Below are 16,396 nucleotides of genomic sequence, written 5' to 3'. Positions count from 1 at the left end.
CCGTCGTACTTTCGTCATTTTCGATCCGCCTCACCATACGCAGTTTAGGTTTCGTTCTAAATTAGGAAAGTGTATCTCGAGGCGATGATGGCGATCCATATTAACGGTCAAGCCGACGCTCGGCACTAAAACTGTAAAACCAGTGTTTTTTATTCTTTAGGTGATAAGCTGTGACCTATGGAGACACGCGCTTCCCTCCGCTGTGCGTTTCTTGTTTACGGCTCTTTAATGGCCCTTACTTTAAGAACTCTTGAGGGCTACAGTTCTCGAAGAAAACTTTGGGGGCACATAACGCACTTTAAAACTGGATCGGTGAGCTTTAGAGATCCCCACTGTTGCGACTTTGGGGTTTCTGTGTCTCGTTTCTTGTTCTATCCTCATTTTCCCATCATTTTTCTCACTTCTCTTCTTTCTCGTTCTTGTCCTTTCCGTCTTCTTTCTTCGATGGGCTGGTTGTGATGACCTCACAAGGTTACGTGACACCTCTCTACCAATGATTATTCAATTCCCACCTGCCACGGTAGGCAGGCTGCTCAGAGTGGTGGGTTATGAGGGTATCACAACGGTCACGTTGGGATGTCATGTACAACAGGTTACGTTCTGACGATGACATTACAGCGTAACGTGACCTCTCTCGACCAATCAGCGAATTTCGAGACACATGCCACCTTTTCTGCGGAACATGGTGCCTAATGCTATTAAATTAATATTAAAGTCTCAGGATGCAAGCTAGTGGCAGGAGGAAAAGGAAAAGAAAACCTTCGCAAAAATGGGAGAGGACACTTAAGCTCCGCCTTAAGGATATGACGCGATAGTGTAGTAGGTTATACTTTCCACTCCGAGCAGTTTGATGACTTTGAAAGCATTTTTTTTTCAAATGATTCAATCAATTAATTCATCAATTACACATCAGAAATTTTCTTAATTAGCATAATAAAGTACTGGCTTTTCATTCTGGTAACTTTGACTCTTTTGAACAACCCTTTTTTCAATTTAACAATTTTTCATTTCTTTAAATAATAAATTAACTACAATGATTTAATTTACTCATCGTCGCCTATCACACCGCAGCCAATCGTCAATCACTACAACCACAAATTACCATGATACGATTTTTTTACGCAGCCCCTGATTATTTCCGACACGCGGTGCTGACTACTGCTGCGCCGACGGCTTCTCGAACGAACGAGCTGTGTACGCTATCGTGTAATATCGTCGGCTTTCCATTTATGTCTTTCCTGTTGTACTTTCCGAGCGAAAGCTCTACTTTACGACCAAAGCTGCAAAAGCCGGGCCATCGCTGAAGCCTTGACCTTCATCTTGAATAAAGAAATAAATATTACCATGGCTGGGTTTTGAACCCGCGGCGGCGCCAACAGGCGTGCCGCTAGCCACTGCAAGAGAGCATTATGCTGTTACCGCTGCCGATCACACCTCGTGTTGTTGTTGTTGCCTCTAAAACGGCGGCACATACTGACAGTTAAACTTCTTTCGTAGTCGTCTTCTGGCTCTCACCCGCCGTGCTCGCCTCTCTGGGGCGCCGGTGCTCGTGAGAGGGTCCGGCGGTCTGTTGGGCTGTGCCTGCTAACACCTTGGAGGCAAGCTGGGACTAGCAGATTTACTTCGTTTATTGCATCTCGATCGTCTCTCCATGGTTCCCTTAAAACACATTATTAAATACTGTTCCAAAACAAGCACACCAATGACACATATGCCCACGCCCTGGGGCGGAGCGATAAGTCCCCCGCTTCTGTTTTTACCGTCGTCCTTGGAGCGGGCCACCAGTCCCTATGCCATGTACTCCCTCGGCGGTTACTACGTCGCCGCAAAGTTGCCGCGTCACGTGGTCGGCTATACGTGCACCGGCGAGCTGCGCGTGACTCCAGGGCTCCAGGAATTCCGGTTCGTTGCCAAAACATCTTTCACCGCCGCCGGTGGTCCGGAGCGTTGCCGTCAACATGCGGCTCGTCACAGTGGCGTCCGTAACTGCGGAGTCGCGGGCTGGTCCGGCCGCAGAAAACCGCTGTGGAATGTCTCTCCCGAATAATTCCATAATAGACAAAGAAAGACCCACAGGATGAGTCGGGCTTCTCGTTCCCACGGGGTCGCTCAAGAGACGGTGCGTTGAGGAGCGCAACACCCACGATAGGGGATTGGCCAGGGTTTGCTGCAGAAAAGTGCAACACACTCTCGCGCTTTGCATTGCACATCGTCGTCTTCATCAATTTCCATCTGCGGCGCGAACAGATCAAATCAGCTTCAGCTTTTACACGCCTACTCGGTTCAACTATGTTGAAACCTTATCATTTCTTTCTGTGTTTACTTTTCATTCTCCAATCTGTCTTTCGAACGGTTGGATGGAGAACGCTGTGCTCATAGTGACGACGGTTACCGGGCTGCCTTCCTTGCTAACCTCCCCTGTGGTCACACTGTGCGTAGTAATTCACGCATCGCTGTTAATATTGCCATCGTACGAACCACTGCAGTGGTGCCATACCGAGGCCGAACTGTATTACGTGGCACTTGGCACGCCTTAGGCACTCTAGGGACTGGACGTTTTGTTGTCTTCCTTGCTCGAGCTGTCTGCTGTCTTGCACGTCCCAGTACGTCTAATTATAAACCTGTTATGTTTACGTCAACCATTTGTCGGTCACAATATGTACAACCCCCGTCAAAAGTATACAGTCCAAAGGGTTTGCTTGCGAGGCCTTCAGCGTGCCTGGTTATGCATACAAAGCGATTGTAATCTCTCGAACGCTAAATTGTTTGGAGTCCTGAATCATCCCCCGCTTTGGATTGCTAAATGCTCTAGAAAGCCCCGCTAAGCAGCATAGAGCGAACCCCTTGGGCTGTATACTTTTGACGGGGACTGTGCGTACGTACAAACAGGTTTTCTGGCGTGCTGCACCCATCTTCTTCTTCTTCTCCTCAAGTAATATGGCACATACCCACGTGGGGGGATTGGCCAAGGTATAGGGTAGAATGCCAATGAAGCATTTGCGCGGGGAAGGAAACGTCAGAAGACTGAATCAAGATAAAAAAAAAAAAAAATTGGGAAAAATAAAATGAATTCAAGAGGTATGAGTCATCCGGAATAGAATCAATCTAGCCTTTTTGGACATGCGAAAGAATTTTGTGTATAGCTAACAGGATAATCGATTAGTTGCACTTATGTAATCGTGAAGGTAGCCGCATACACTGCTTAACGGGAATCCCTTGGCACTCGCACCGAACGATAGAAGAACTGTAAGAGACAGAGGCAGTCCAAGTCTCGAAAGAGGAACCTCCAGATATTGCTTTCTCTGAACCGCGAACCGCCGGCAAGAGAGGAGAAAATGATCGATTGATTCAACTTGCCCACATGATACACAAAGGTTTGTCGCAGCGAACCCGCACCTGCATAAGTACAAGTTTAAGTGAGGGATTCTACATCGCAGGAGCGTCATGGACACTTCACAAAGCCTTGACTTACACCACCGGATATTCCATGGGTACTTTAGGTGTTGAAAGTCCACGGTATTCAGCAACGGATCACTCAAAGTGGCTGAAATATGTTGGAACCGCTGGAAACGTGAAGCTGCTAACAGAATGAGGTGAGGGACGGGATATATTACAGGTGCGCTGAGAGCTGACCTTGCCAATAAATCAGCCACCTCGTTAAAATAGACGCCTGAATGCCCAGGTACCCAGACCAAACGGATCTCGCGCACTGTGCTCGGAACAAAAAACCTAAGTGAACGAGTCAAGAAAGATTTTTCCGAATTTTGGAGAGAGACAATAACTGAAAGGCAGTCTGTGAGAATAAGAACCCGTGCGACATGTCTGGGAATTTTGAGAAGAGCCAAACCAATGGCCAAAAACTCTGCGAAGAATATAGGAGTATAATCAGGGATACGAACGGAGTAGCTCCAATCTAGATCCTGCGAATATATGCCAATCGCCGCCTTCTCACAGCTGCCGGAGGCATCAGTGGAGAGAACCGTATGATGTGGAAAATTCTGTAGGTGTTCAGAAAGAAGACCATTTAGGGTATGTGCGGGCATATGCTTCGCATGGGACGGGAAAATAAAGTCGTAATAGAAGACGGGATCAGCCTGCGTGTCAGCAACTCGTTGCAAGGAGATCAGATCAACCTGAAGCGGAGCTAACAGATTCTGCGTGAACCTAACTTGCGGAAGCTGATAACGTGGCCAGTGATTAGTCAAAAAAAGGTGTGGTTGGGATACAAAAATTGGAACACTAACGCCTGGGGCCGGGTCAAAAGACTTGAGGAAAGTACGCACTGTTAGAAGTTGGAAGCGGGAATAAAGGTTGGGGATACGCGCTTCCAGATAAAGGACAGCGTTGGACGCTGATTTTGGGAGCCCGAGGCATAGCCGTAGGGCACGTCTTTCCAGTAAGGCTAATGGCTGCAGCTTGTAGTTCGCGCTACCAGAGAACAAGGGGCAACCAAATTCCAGAATCGGTCTCATATAAGCCTTATAGAGCAACAGTAGCGTGTCATGACGCATGCCAAACTTTTTATTGCCAACTCGGGTCAAACGGCCCAGTGCACGTTCCCCTTTAATAACATTATTCTTAATATGGTGTCTCCAGTCCAAATTTTGGTCATAAGTAACACCTAGGTATTTAACCGACTCCACCTGCGGAATTGGAGTGGAGCGGTAGGCTAGCGAGATGTACATAGGAGCGTCGGGTGGAAATACCAGCACGCCGCATTTGCTGACATTAAGTGATAAATTGATTTGGTCCAACCAGACTTCAAGAGCATTCAGATATGCCTGCAAATACCCGTAGAGCACATGAATATCATTTGCTGCTGCGAAAAAAGCTATATCATCTGCGTATACATAAACTGTAACGTTAGGATGAATGGGGATGTCCCGAACTAATATGTTGAAAAGCAGCGGAGAAAGAACAGAGCCTTGCGGCACACCTCTTGATTGACCATAGGTATTAGAACAAAAAGATCCGTCTGTACAGAAGAAAAATCTATCTTTTAGAAATTCACAAATCCAGGCGTAGAGGTAATGCGGTGGTTGTAGTTGAGCAAGCTTGTTAATGAGGACTGTGTGCTCCACGCTGTCATAGGCCTTCGCAACGTCAAGCGTCACCAAGGCCGAAACTTCTCTCTGGCGCATTGAGAGTCGTATTCGGCTCTCGAGATCCACATGCGCGGACCATATGGAACAACCGCGACGAAAGCCAATCTGTGCGGGGCTGAGGCCGTTAATATGATGAACATGCTTTGTGAGGCGACTGTGTACTACTCTTTCTATTAGCTTTACTAAATTTGAGGTTAAAGCAATCGGCCGAATATTGTCTAATTGAAATCCATTGTCTGCATTTTTTAAAAGTAAAATTATTTTCGCAATTTTCCAACTGTGAGGAATCCAAGAGGTTTCCAATGACGCATTTACAATATCTAGAAGGTGAGTTGGAAAGTCGTGCGCTAAAATCTTTAACATGCCCACAGTAATCCCGTCAGATCCCGGAGCAGCAGAGTGCATCGAGGAAACAATTTGCAGGAGCTCCGACACGTCGACCTCAGGATAGTCCGAGCTGGGGGTGAGAGTGTGCAAAGGTTCTGCTTTCTGTACCTGGAAACGTAAGGCCAGCCCCTGCGCGATGCGTTCAAGGTTTTGCTTAGCCTCCTGCGGAGACATTACCATTGACCTTATGCGATTGGAGGCCGGAGAGCTGTTATTCCGCGCCATGAATCTATAGAGAGCCTTCTTATTCTGGGGTTTTGAGAGATACGTGTTTAAATTTTGATTATAATCCTCCTTTGCCTTTTTAACAGTTCGTTTGAAACAGGCAGAGAAGAACTTATAATTTATCCAATTAGCTGGGCTCTGATTATAGGAAAGGCTTTTCCAGGCTGCTTTTCTACGACGATAAGCTTTCTCGCACTCCTCCGTCCACCAAGGAGACGGCTGTCTGGCAGGAGCAGTAGTGCACACCGAGAATACAGAACTCTCAGCAGCATCTTGCAGAAAGGTAATTGTCCGCTGAGCTCTTTGTGCTCGACCTGAGCTAACTATGGAGGGGAGTGAGGCAGATATCAATTTTTTGTACATAATGTGGTTTAGAAATTTCATGGTTGCACCACCTTTTCTGATAGGCGAGGATATAATAGAAAAGGTTATTGGAAAGTGGTCACTAGATGTACCTGATTCTTCAGTTGACCATGCAGATACGCCAACCCCACGAGATGCTAATGTTAAATCTATGATTGAACGGGATCCTCCACGCATAAAGGTTACTGCTCCGGAATTACAGCAGCGCACTGCATTCATTGACATCCAGGACCACAGAAGCTGGCCGCAGGAGTCAGAGCGACTATCCCAGGCACTGTGGTGCGAATTAAAATCTCCTGCGATGACTGTGCTGTTTGCGCCGCTCAGTAAGGTGTCCAAACAGTCTGTCCTGTGAACACCGATTGGGAAGTAGACGTTAGCAATAGTGACTTTGGCGCACTGTGGAAGGGAGATTTCAACCGCCAACAACTCACAGTCAGGGCGCATAACTGTCTGCGAGATTGATGCCCGGTGACATATTTTCGTAGAGATCATAGTTATTAACCCACCACCCCTGCCATTAACGCGATCTACCCTGAAAACACGAAATTTTTTAAATGTGAATGATTTAAGTGGTGAGAGCCACGTTTCTTGTAAAATCACAATATCTGGATTATGTTTATGAAGAAGTAATTCAAGATCCGGTAAAGAAGAAAGTACGGAGCGACAATTCCACTGCATAACTTTTAGACCCGCCATGATTATCGACTGGTTAAAGAGGCATCAACAGCCTCCTTCAGCACATCAGTCTGGGGAATTAATTTGGGGGGTCCTTTCTTTGCTTTGACTTGCGGAACAGCTGACTTCGAGGGTGAGGAAGAAGCTCGACGCTTCTGGGAAGTGGTGAGCATTTCAACGTCCATACTACAAGGATCTACGTGAGCGACACTGTCAGGAGCGCTGTTGGCAGGCGGTACTTGGGGCACGGTAGGAGGCGACATGGAATGATTCTTACTAGCAGCACTCGGGAGTGATGCCGGCGTAGCCGCCGAAACATGTGATTCAGTAGGCAGAGATTGGCTAGCAACAAGTTGAGATAGAGCCTCGGTGAAACTGCCCAGCATTCGCTCGACCACCACAGAAAGAGCCTGTTCTACTGAGGACACTATTGAAGTAGTCAAACTTGACGGTATATCAGCAACAGAGCTTCGCGCACGGCTGGCATATGTATTACCCCTCCGATCCAGAAGTGCATAAGCATCTGCTCTCGAACATCGTTTCGCTTGAATGATATCGAGCAGGCTTTGTTCGTCGGCTCGTTTCGAGCAGTTGACATCATCAGCTGAGTGGTTGCCCTTGCATAGGCAACACTGGGGCTGATCAGAGGCGCAGCTGTCATCTGAATGCCCTTCTCCACAAACCCGGCAGCGGGTCGCCGACTTACACGCTTTACCACTGTGACCGAAACGCCAACAGTTGTTGCACTGAAGAGGACGGGGCTGCAGAGGGTCCACACGATACACTATCGGCCAAACCTTGAGTTCAGAAGGACAGGAGGAACCAGCAAACGTAGTGATAACTGACTCTGTCGCAACACGCACACCATTGAATTCTCTACTGCACCGGTAGACAGAAAGAACCCCCACACCTGCATCCTGAAACTCCTTCAGTATATCCTGCGGGGAAGATGCTGGGTCCACGCCACGAACAATACCTTTGGAACATGCGAGCTGTTCCGGGATGAAGGCTTTAACCGCTAAGGACTGAAATATTTTGCACTGGAGCAGGTCTGTGACACAATCAATGTCAGCGGACCTGCAAACAATGCCTCTCCGGCCGAACGGTCGCACCTCAGAGATCTGGAGGTAGTGGGTAGTGAGAGATCTTAGCTCCTGCTGAAGGACCTTGGGGCTTTTCATCTTGATCGTTCCCTCACCGATCGGCACAAAAGCCACAGGGATGATGTCAATTCCATTTTTACGAAAATTTTCTAGCGGCAAGCTTTGGGTGGGCAAGCTGGCAAACCAGGTTGCCGTCCCTCCACCCGGGGAGGTCAGCGACATACCTAAGCCAAACGCACCCTCAAATGCACATTAACCTGGCCTACAGACCTAACCTGAGACCTGGCCAAATCCCCCACAGAGAACGGCCTCACCAGAGATGACCACGTAGGCACCACCAGGGAACCACAGTTGAGCTCGAAGCCAAGCACCAGCAAGAACACGTCAGCAAGAACACGTCCCGGCGGCACCGTCCAGCGGCACCGTCCTTCTTCTCGGCACCCATCTTCATGAATATCGCCGTCGTCTTCTTCGTCGCTGAAGAAGAGGCTTAGAAGAAGAACAACGTGCACCGCGAAGCTTAAGGTGCAGGATTCCCAGTTTGAATTTGTATCTATGCAGGTGTGGGTTGACACCGACTTACCTATGTGACGCATGCGGGGAAGTTGAATCTGTAGACCATTTTCTCCTCTACTGTCCAAAGTTCGCACTTCAGAGAACGAGTTACCTGGAGGTCCCTTTCTCTAGGTTAGGGCTCCCGCTATCTCTGCCAGTGTTATTATCGTTCGGTCCGAGGGCCAAAGGATTTGCATTGGGTTCAGTTTGTGAGATTCTACATGATTACATAATTACAACTGGTAGGTTGATTTGCTAATTATTTTAAATTCTAGGAGCTTTCTTTTTTCACCAAAATGCTGTCAGTTATATTACTTTAAATATTCCTATGTCGTTTTTTATTGATACATTTTTCAAAATTCACGCTTGGTGCTAAAATTTTGTCGTAATCTCCTATGGAAATTTCCTTGTTTGTGCCACTACACTTTGGCCAATCTCCCCATCTAAGTATGTGCCACGTTTTAAGAGCAAGAAGACGAAGGAGAAAAACAGCCACTTAGGCCTCTGCATCAGTTGTCAGCCACTAGCCTTTTTGCACGACGGGCTACCCCTGAAAGGCTAATAGCAGCCAGCATTTATTCCCGTGAGTAACCTTTTATGACTGCCGCTTCCTCATTCACATTGTCAGCCGGTGTTCACTGCTTAAGAAGTCCTTTTTTTTCTGTATAAAGCGATGCTACTCTAGGGACATTCATTGGGGCATCCGGTTTCACCGGCAGCATTATCTGTATTTACCGAAAACTCCCACCTTATTCCGCTGGCCAAAGAAAATGTTTTCAACGTGGGCGGATACATGGAAGGGGGGTAGCCGCTCTCGAGAATGTACGATCTCTAGTGGTTATGCGACTGAAGTAGGCCTGCCAATAGGTGTGCCTAAATGTGGGCGAGCTACAATGCTGTTATCCCTTGCTAGCCCTGGATGTTATAGTTAATCATTGAAGTTTTTGCCGCGGCGTCAAGGCTAAAAGCTATCGTCTAAAGCTCTCTCTCTCAAGTCTGAACCCAAGTTTCGAGAATGGCTAGGACAACAGCCTAGCGATGCCAGCGCGCAAACTATGCGTCGTAGCCGTCTATAAGACGCACTTTTGCAGACGACACACACGCGCACTTGATCCCCTCTCACTACAGAAAGGAACCTACGTGAACATCACCGAAAGGCCAATACGTCGATGGCCAACCGGATATAGCAGTAAGATAGGAGGAATGGAGGATGGTATGCTTCTGTGCGGTTGTGACACCTCACGCTACCAGCACGCTGTGAGCGGTTAGTGACCGGATGAGTGAGTATGTTCGAACACATGCGTCTCTGTACAGCAATTAAAAAGACAACTGCACATTTGAGAAACCGTGTTGCACATTGTTTCCCGACTCTTACCTCGCTTAAACGTGGCTTTAACGTGAGTTTTTTGCTCGCCAGGCGTTACTCCAAGATAAAGGCTTCTGAATCAAATCTCCAATGCGATGCTATTACGCGAATACTTTAACACGTATCTATATTCGTGAATATTAAATGTGCAACACATCTAACTCTCTCTTTGCTGTCTGCCTTCTTTGCATCCAGTTCGCACAAGCAGGTTTTAAGACTGCAGCCTCGACAGGTGGACTTGCGTCATGAATTCAAGCCCCAGAGCTCAAACTTTGATCATGTCTGCTCTCGAAGGGGCACACATCATCACTTGCCCTTCTATTATATTTATATTGGCGTCGATTCACGTATGAAAATGCAAAAAGCAACGTCGGTGTTACTGCACGAAAAGAAAAAACTCAAGTCTTCTTTATTCCGCAGTCCGACGAGTGAGCGCGTCAGAAGCGAATGGCCTCGAGTACGTCCAAAGAGCACCTGCAAACTGCGAAGTCGCCAGTCATTTCCTCAACAGAAGAGGTGGTGTCTCGACCGGTTACAGCAGCGCCGGAGTCCGGTGCTGACGCCGGCAACCCGACGAGTCCCCTGACAGAAGAAAAACCGCGACAGGTCGAAGATGCCCAAGCAGCAAAGACGGTGAGCTACGTCTTGATTCCGAGCATCACTGTAAGAATTCACAGAGTGTGCAAGCTGAGTCAGCTGTTCGTTGTAGGACTTCACGACGTGTAGGAGACAGAAAGTCTAAAAGTTTCTGGTACGAAATCATGGCAGGCAGAGCTCGCTGGCGCTTATTAACTCTTGTGAACGCATCTCATACATACATACCCGAATCGCTTGAACAAAATCAATGACACACTGTACACTTAGGTGCTTAAGGGGTTATGATGCCACGTCTGTTGTGACGGAGTTCTTTAAGATCGTCTAACGCTTTAATGATTTGCGAAATATCTGTTTACTTGCTCTCTGGAGGTCCCGATGCACTATATGCCAGAGCACACAATGCTTTAAGATGTCGATAGCAGTTAGTTTCTTTAAGGAATAACTAAACCGAGGCAGAAATCTAGCAAAAACCACATTGTATTGACACAAACAGATATTGGCGTTGACGGAATGCTTCCTAGACAAAATTCGTAGTTGTCACGACGTGACGTTGATACTTGAAATGCAGAGGGATGGGTGTTCACGTTGAAAGGTAAAAAAAATTGGAGGAGACGATTAAGCTTCGTTTAAAGCATACCCAACAATTCTGGACAAAAACATTTTTGAACGGGGTAGAGTTTATGACCGCAATTTTTTCATATATTTTAAAATTGCACCATAACAATCAATATATCCGTACATCTCCGGTCGGCAGGCTTGCATTTATTGCTATTTACGATTTTGCTATTGTCAAAAGCGCTCGCCATTGCTTTTCTATGGAAGTCTTAAATGCTCAATGCGAGCGATGGAAACACAACAAATGAAAGACTATGTTACATATTAGAAGAATGGGCCATTACTTTAATATTTCTAAACCACTACCTTACCGTCGTCCAAAATCCAAAATTTGTGTCCAGGAATGTTGGACATGGGTATGACACGATAGCGTAATGGGTGAATACCCACACATGCAGAAGGTCATCCTTTACTTTACATTCATAGATTCCTGGGGGTCCTCATACCAGTACTCCTGGCGCAGTGGCGCAGCGGTTAAGCGATGCGCCACTGCCCTGCGATGGCCCTTGTGCGACCTAGGTTGCTCTTCCGTAGTGACCAATCACTAATTTAACTGTCACCTGCCACGGTGGGTAGTTTGCTTTGTATCCGTTCGTCTGGTTGTGATGACGCCGCAACGTCACGTGACCTAGGTGGCCCACATGCCTCCTATATAGTGCCTTCTGGGCACCACCTGCCAGAGGGATGCTCGTGATTTTTCGCTCACAACGCCGACGACGGATTTTCTGCGTAACGGAGCTTTTAACGTGATAGCGTTAAAATAATATTAGTTACCCATGCGGCCGCAGTGAGGTAGCATATGTTGCAGCTGAGAGATATCGCTCACGCTTACTTTAAGGCCTAAATGAGGCTCAGAGAAGCCGATCGACCACAAAACTGAAGAGAATTATGAAAAATAAAAAATGCAACCGATATGGTTCTTTTTAACTGCCTATCAGATATTCCTTGATTTAACGTCTTTTTTATGACACAACAAGAGTCGATTTGCGACGATTTTAGCAGTGAATTTGAGCTGCACTGGTGCAGTCTTTGCAGCCCACGGCTTGTGTCGCTCAGTGATGTTCATTTCTGGGGATTTTTTTTTTGAGCGGAATTTTTGTTCAATGTAGGGACTAAATGGAAAAGGGAACCTTTCCGAGATTTCATGAGACAGTGAATATTATCATAGAAATCAGGGCGCTTTTTTCGCTTTAAGCTATTGCCGGCTTAAAGGGACACTGAGGAGAAATTGAAGTTGGTTTGTATCGATAGATTACCAGCTGCTGATCACAAAAACGCCACTCTTGCTGAAAAGAAAGCTCTTGTAAGGTAGAAAATAGCAAGAACCAAAATACAAGTATCGCCGCCACAGGACAGTCTCGCAAGTACAGCCGTGATTACGTCATAGGACAAGAGACGCCACCTTGGAGGAATTTTCCTTCCTACATGGGGCGCGAATCTCTGAGGCTGACAAAGGAAGGTTGCGGGGTTCAGTATTGAAGTAAGTTTTGCTTTAAAACATGTAGTGCACTTTTATCACACAAGGAAGACAGACAAAAGACAACCAGAATGCTGAAAGCAAAGAAAACCGATGCTTGGCGGCGCCGCAGGCGGCCAGGAGAGTTTCGATTTGTTATGGCGCTTCGCGTCTATGAGCTTTGCGTGCCCCGTGGTTTCGTTTCTGACGCGCCTCGATTTACAAGCGCTGAACAGCAGAGGAACTCCAAGTGCCGCTTCAAGTGCTAGTTAACCTTTGAAGGAGCCTCTTAAGGCTGGTCAGATGATCGCCAAAGTCGATGAAAAACTATGATGGCACGATGGTCGGTGATCGTACAAGGCAGTTAGCAGTATAAAAAGCACTTGTGTCTTCGTATGCTCGCCCAGCGAAACGTTCCCGGCTGTGCCAGTCAACTTCAAACTACTTAACGGAAATTGCTTATTAGGGACGGGAGTTAAGATACAAGGCAGTTTGGAAAAGGAGATTTGGAACCTGCAGAGACCGTGATTCCGCTCTCCTCCAACTCGTTTGTTTGCGACTCCTTTCAATAGCTTCGGCAGTTGGGCGGAGCTGTTCTATTCTAGCTCTTGGCTAATTTAATCCATTCACAGTACATATCTGAAGTTACGTGCAAATGGGCGAGAGAGCCCGATCCAGTGGACCCCGTACCTCCGGAGATTCGCGGAACCCGTTGAAGCGTCGTGCGTCGGCTTTACTTTCAAGCTGCCAACTTTAAACGAGAGCCCCCTTGAGCTCCCATCCGTTTTTTTTTGTGGAAAAAATAAATAACTTGGCCCTTGCAACCGTGGGAAACCTCCTCGACACCGCCTGCTGCACCGTGCAACCACGCCGCTCAAGGAATTACAATCCGTTGGCCCCATAGCACCAGCCAGCCTCCGATGGGCGCAACGCGCCGACCTTGTCCTGGCCCCTCGCGACACCCCGCACTGGGTTATGATATATAGTTCGCTAACGGCTGCTCACGGCGGAAGGGGGAAACGACCCGCCAGCGCCTAACCGAACCGTGCTCCCTCAAAAGCATCGCACGCTCTGTGGGGCTGATGTCGCTGAAATGCAGGCTGGAGTTTTTGCGAGAACTTCATGGTCGGGTTCGGGAACGGGATCTATCGTAACGCTGGCAAGACGCCGGTGCAGACGTAAACGAAGCGATGGTAGTGACCCCCCGATAGATGCCTTGAATGTGTAGCGGCGGTAGCTTTCATTTCGGCAGCTGCTAGACCGCACCGCGAGCCGCCAGAAATCACGGAGTCTCCGTTTACGTCACGTTTCACGTCACTCCGTCCTATGACGTCATAAGAGGTCGCCGTGGCGTCATAAGAGGGCCCCGAGTTTGAATCGGAGCGGCGGGAAATATTTTTTCAACTCCTAATCCAAATTTCTTTGAAATAAATGCATCTTTCGCCCCCGGACAAGCGGCAACAAAGCCATGAAATGCTGAACTATCAGATTTTGCTAAGAAAAAAAAATTGATAGAGTTCTCCTCACTGTCCCTTTAAGATAAGGATCATAGTGGCAGGGTCGGACGCGAACCGGGCTGCAAACGCGTAACACAAAAGGAGAGAACGGCGCATTCGATGAGAGTGCGGAAAGCCTCTGTTCTTTATGCCCACTTTCGAGCCTTCTCAAAGTACGACATGCGGGCACTGATTATAGGGCTCAAAGAAAACTTAGACCATAAATTCGTAACATGAGTCGCCTCAAACGGATTGTAGAGGGACGTTTTTCAAAGCTGTCGTTTCTCTTTCTCGGACAGTTTTTAGCGCGATAGCACCCGTAGAGGCCATTCCCCGCATTTAGCCGTTGTGTGTCTTGCTGAAGCCTGCTTTGTGGCAGGCTGTCCACCTGCCCATGAGGTTCTGGGCACCCCGCCAAGCGCATTAAATTGAAAAATGTTGCTTCCAAATAAGAACCGCGCACGAAAAATTTTGAAAAAAGTTCGGCCCTTACCCGCATGTATACGGTATATATACTGCCCACCGACACAGGTGGCAGTTCAATTAGTGATTGGTCGTAGAGAGAGGTTGCTCGGAAATAGCAATGGAGGACTCACAAGCCCCACCAATGGCAGCAGCTGCCATCGCAGGGCCTTAACGCTTCGCTTAACCGCTGCACCATTGTGCCAGGAACGGCATGAGGACTTCCAGGGGTCCGTGAAAGTAAAGTAGCGAATGACCATTGCCCCATATATGGGCATTCACCCGTTATCAGTATCCGAACAACTTGATCCGTGAACGATGGATTCGAACACCGGAACCGAAGTGACAACCAAAGTGCTGGCACGCATAACTGTCATTTGTCCTAACTACGCGAATAGACCGTCAATTTTTTCTGCTCCCTTCGGCGCTGAAACCAAAGGCAGTGCGGCCAGTAGGACGTCGACGTGGTCACAGAAAATACGTCGACAAAGTGTGTTACGTCGAGCAGTGATTGCAATGGAAATAAACTATCAAAGTACTAAACTGGGCAGCATACTTTTGAGAAAGAGGTTGATGATGTTGCTGGCTACACGCGAGTCTAGACTTGCGAATACGGCCGGGAATCGCTCGGTCGTACAATTCCAAATAAAGAAAAAGAAACATTGCCGTTTGTGTCCAAGTTCAGTGTCTTTCACGTGGCATGACAACGCCTGGAAATGGGTATCTTTATAATTGCCGTAACCCGACCGCGGCGGAAGCGTTTCCATGGAGGCGAAACGCAAAGGCGCCCGTGTACTGCGCGATGTCAATGCACGTTAAAGGTCCCCAGGTGGTCGAAATTATTCCGGAGCCCTCCACTATTGCATTTATTTCTTCCTTCATTCTCTCAGTCCCTCCTTCATCCCATCCCTTTCGGCGTGGTTCAGGTGTCCGCCGAGATGCGAGACAGATACTGCGCCATTTCCTTTCCCCAAAAACAAAATTTACATTTTTCATTTTCTAATTGCCGTCAACACGGCTCGTCGAACAACTCTGTGGCACAGATGTATCATAGTAGATGCTGGTAAGCCTGTCCACTAGATTATATAGCAGAGATTTATTTGAGTCACGGCATTTACCATATTGTTGTCATAGCGCCCTATCACGACGAGAATGTCGAGTGTGTAGCTAAGCGCTCTTGTCGACTGCGCTTCTTCTAAGGATAATAACGTGCAACGGTCCGAATACCCGCTCTTTTAAAACTCGCCGGTATTCCGCATAAATGACTGCGAGAATACCGTTTTAAGTGCTTTGGGATTCTACGACACCATACCATACCATACCATACCATACCATACCATACCATACCATACCATACCATACCATACCATACCATACTGTTGTAAATAAAAAGTGACCCAAATTAATCGTTTCCACAAAAAACGTGCTCTACACACTGCAGGCTATTTTTATAGTGTTAGGGGTGGACTTAGCTGATGTTTCTGGCTCAAAACGCTTGGATATTCCGAAAGCGAAAGGCTGATAAATCAGACTTACAGCTTTAAAAAGACGCTGCATTTTGCTGAACTGCACCCTTCTCGGTTTGCAAGTAAAGTTTGCTGCATATTGAATGCGCACGCAACCACATTTTCTCTCTTCTCAATGTATTTTCTCAGTGCACTGAAGACAGCGGGATGGAACCGGTTTAAAAAGGTAGCTCAGAGATGTTAACATGGCTTCGGACAACTTCGGACCCGCATTCCCCCCTACCCGTCCGCGTCACCGCACAAGGCTGTGCCTTCGCCCCCGTCGTATTCAATCTTGCTCTGTCCGGTCTCCTGGTACCCCTTTCGCCGGTAGTGCAGGCCTTGAGCGATGCGCCTCTGCCACCGGTGGTGCTTGTGAGACCCAGGCTGCTCGGCCCGAGCTCTTGTAAGACTCATTTTTTTTTTTTTGCACAGCAAGTTCATCAGGATGCTGTGCTGCTATATGGAAATGAGAAATGAGTG

This window comes from Amblyomma americanum, chromosome 7 (assembly GCF_052857255.1).
Source record: "Amblyomma americanum isolate KBUSLIRL-KWMA chromosome 7, ASM5285725v1, whole genome shotgun sequence".
NCBI lineage: Eukaryota > Metazoa > Arthropoda > Arachnida > Ixodida > Ixodidae > Amblyomma > Amblyomma americanum.
This window is presented reverse-complemented; position numbering follows the sequence as displayed.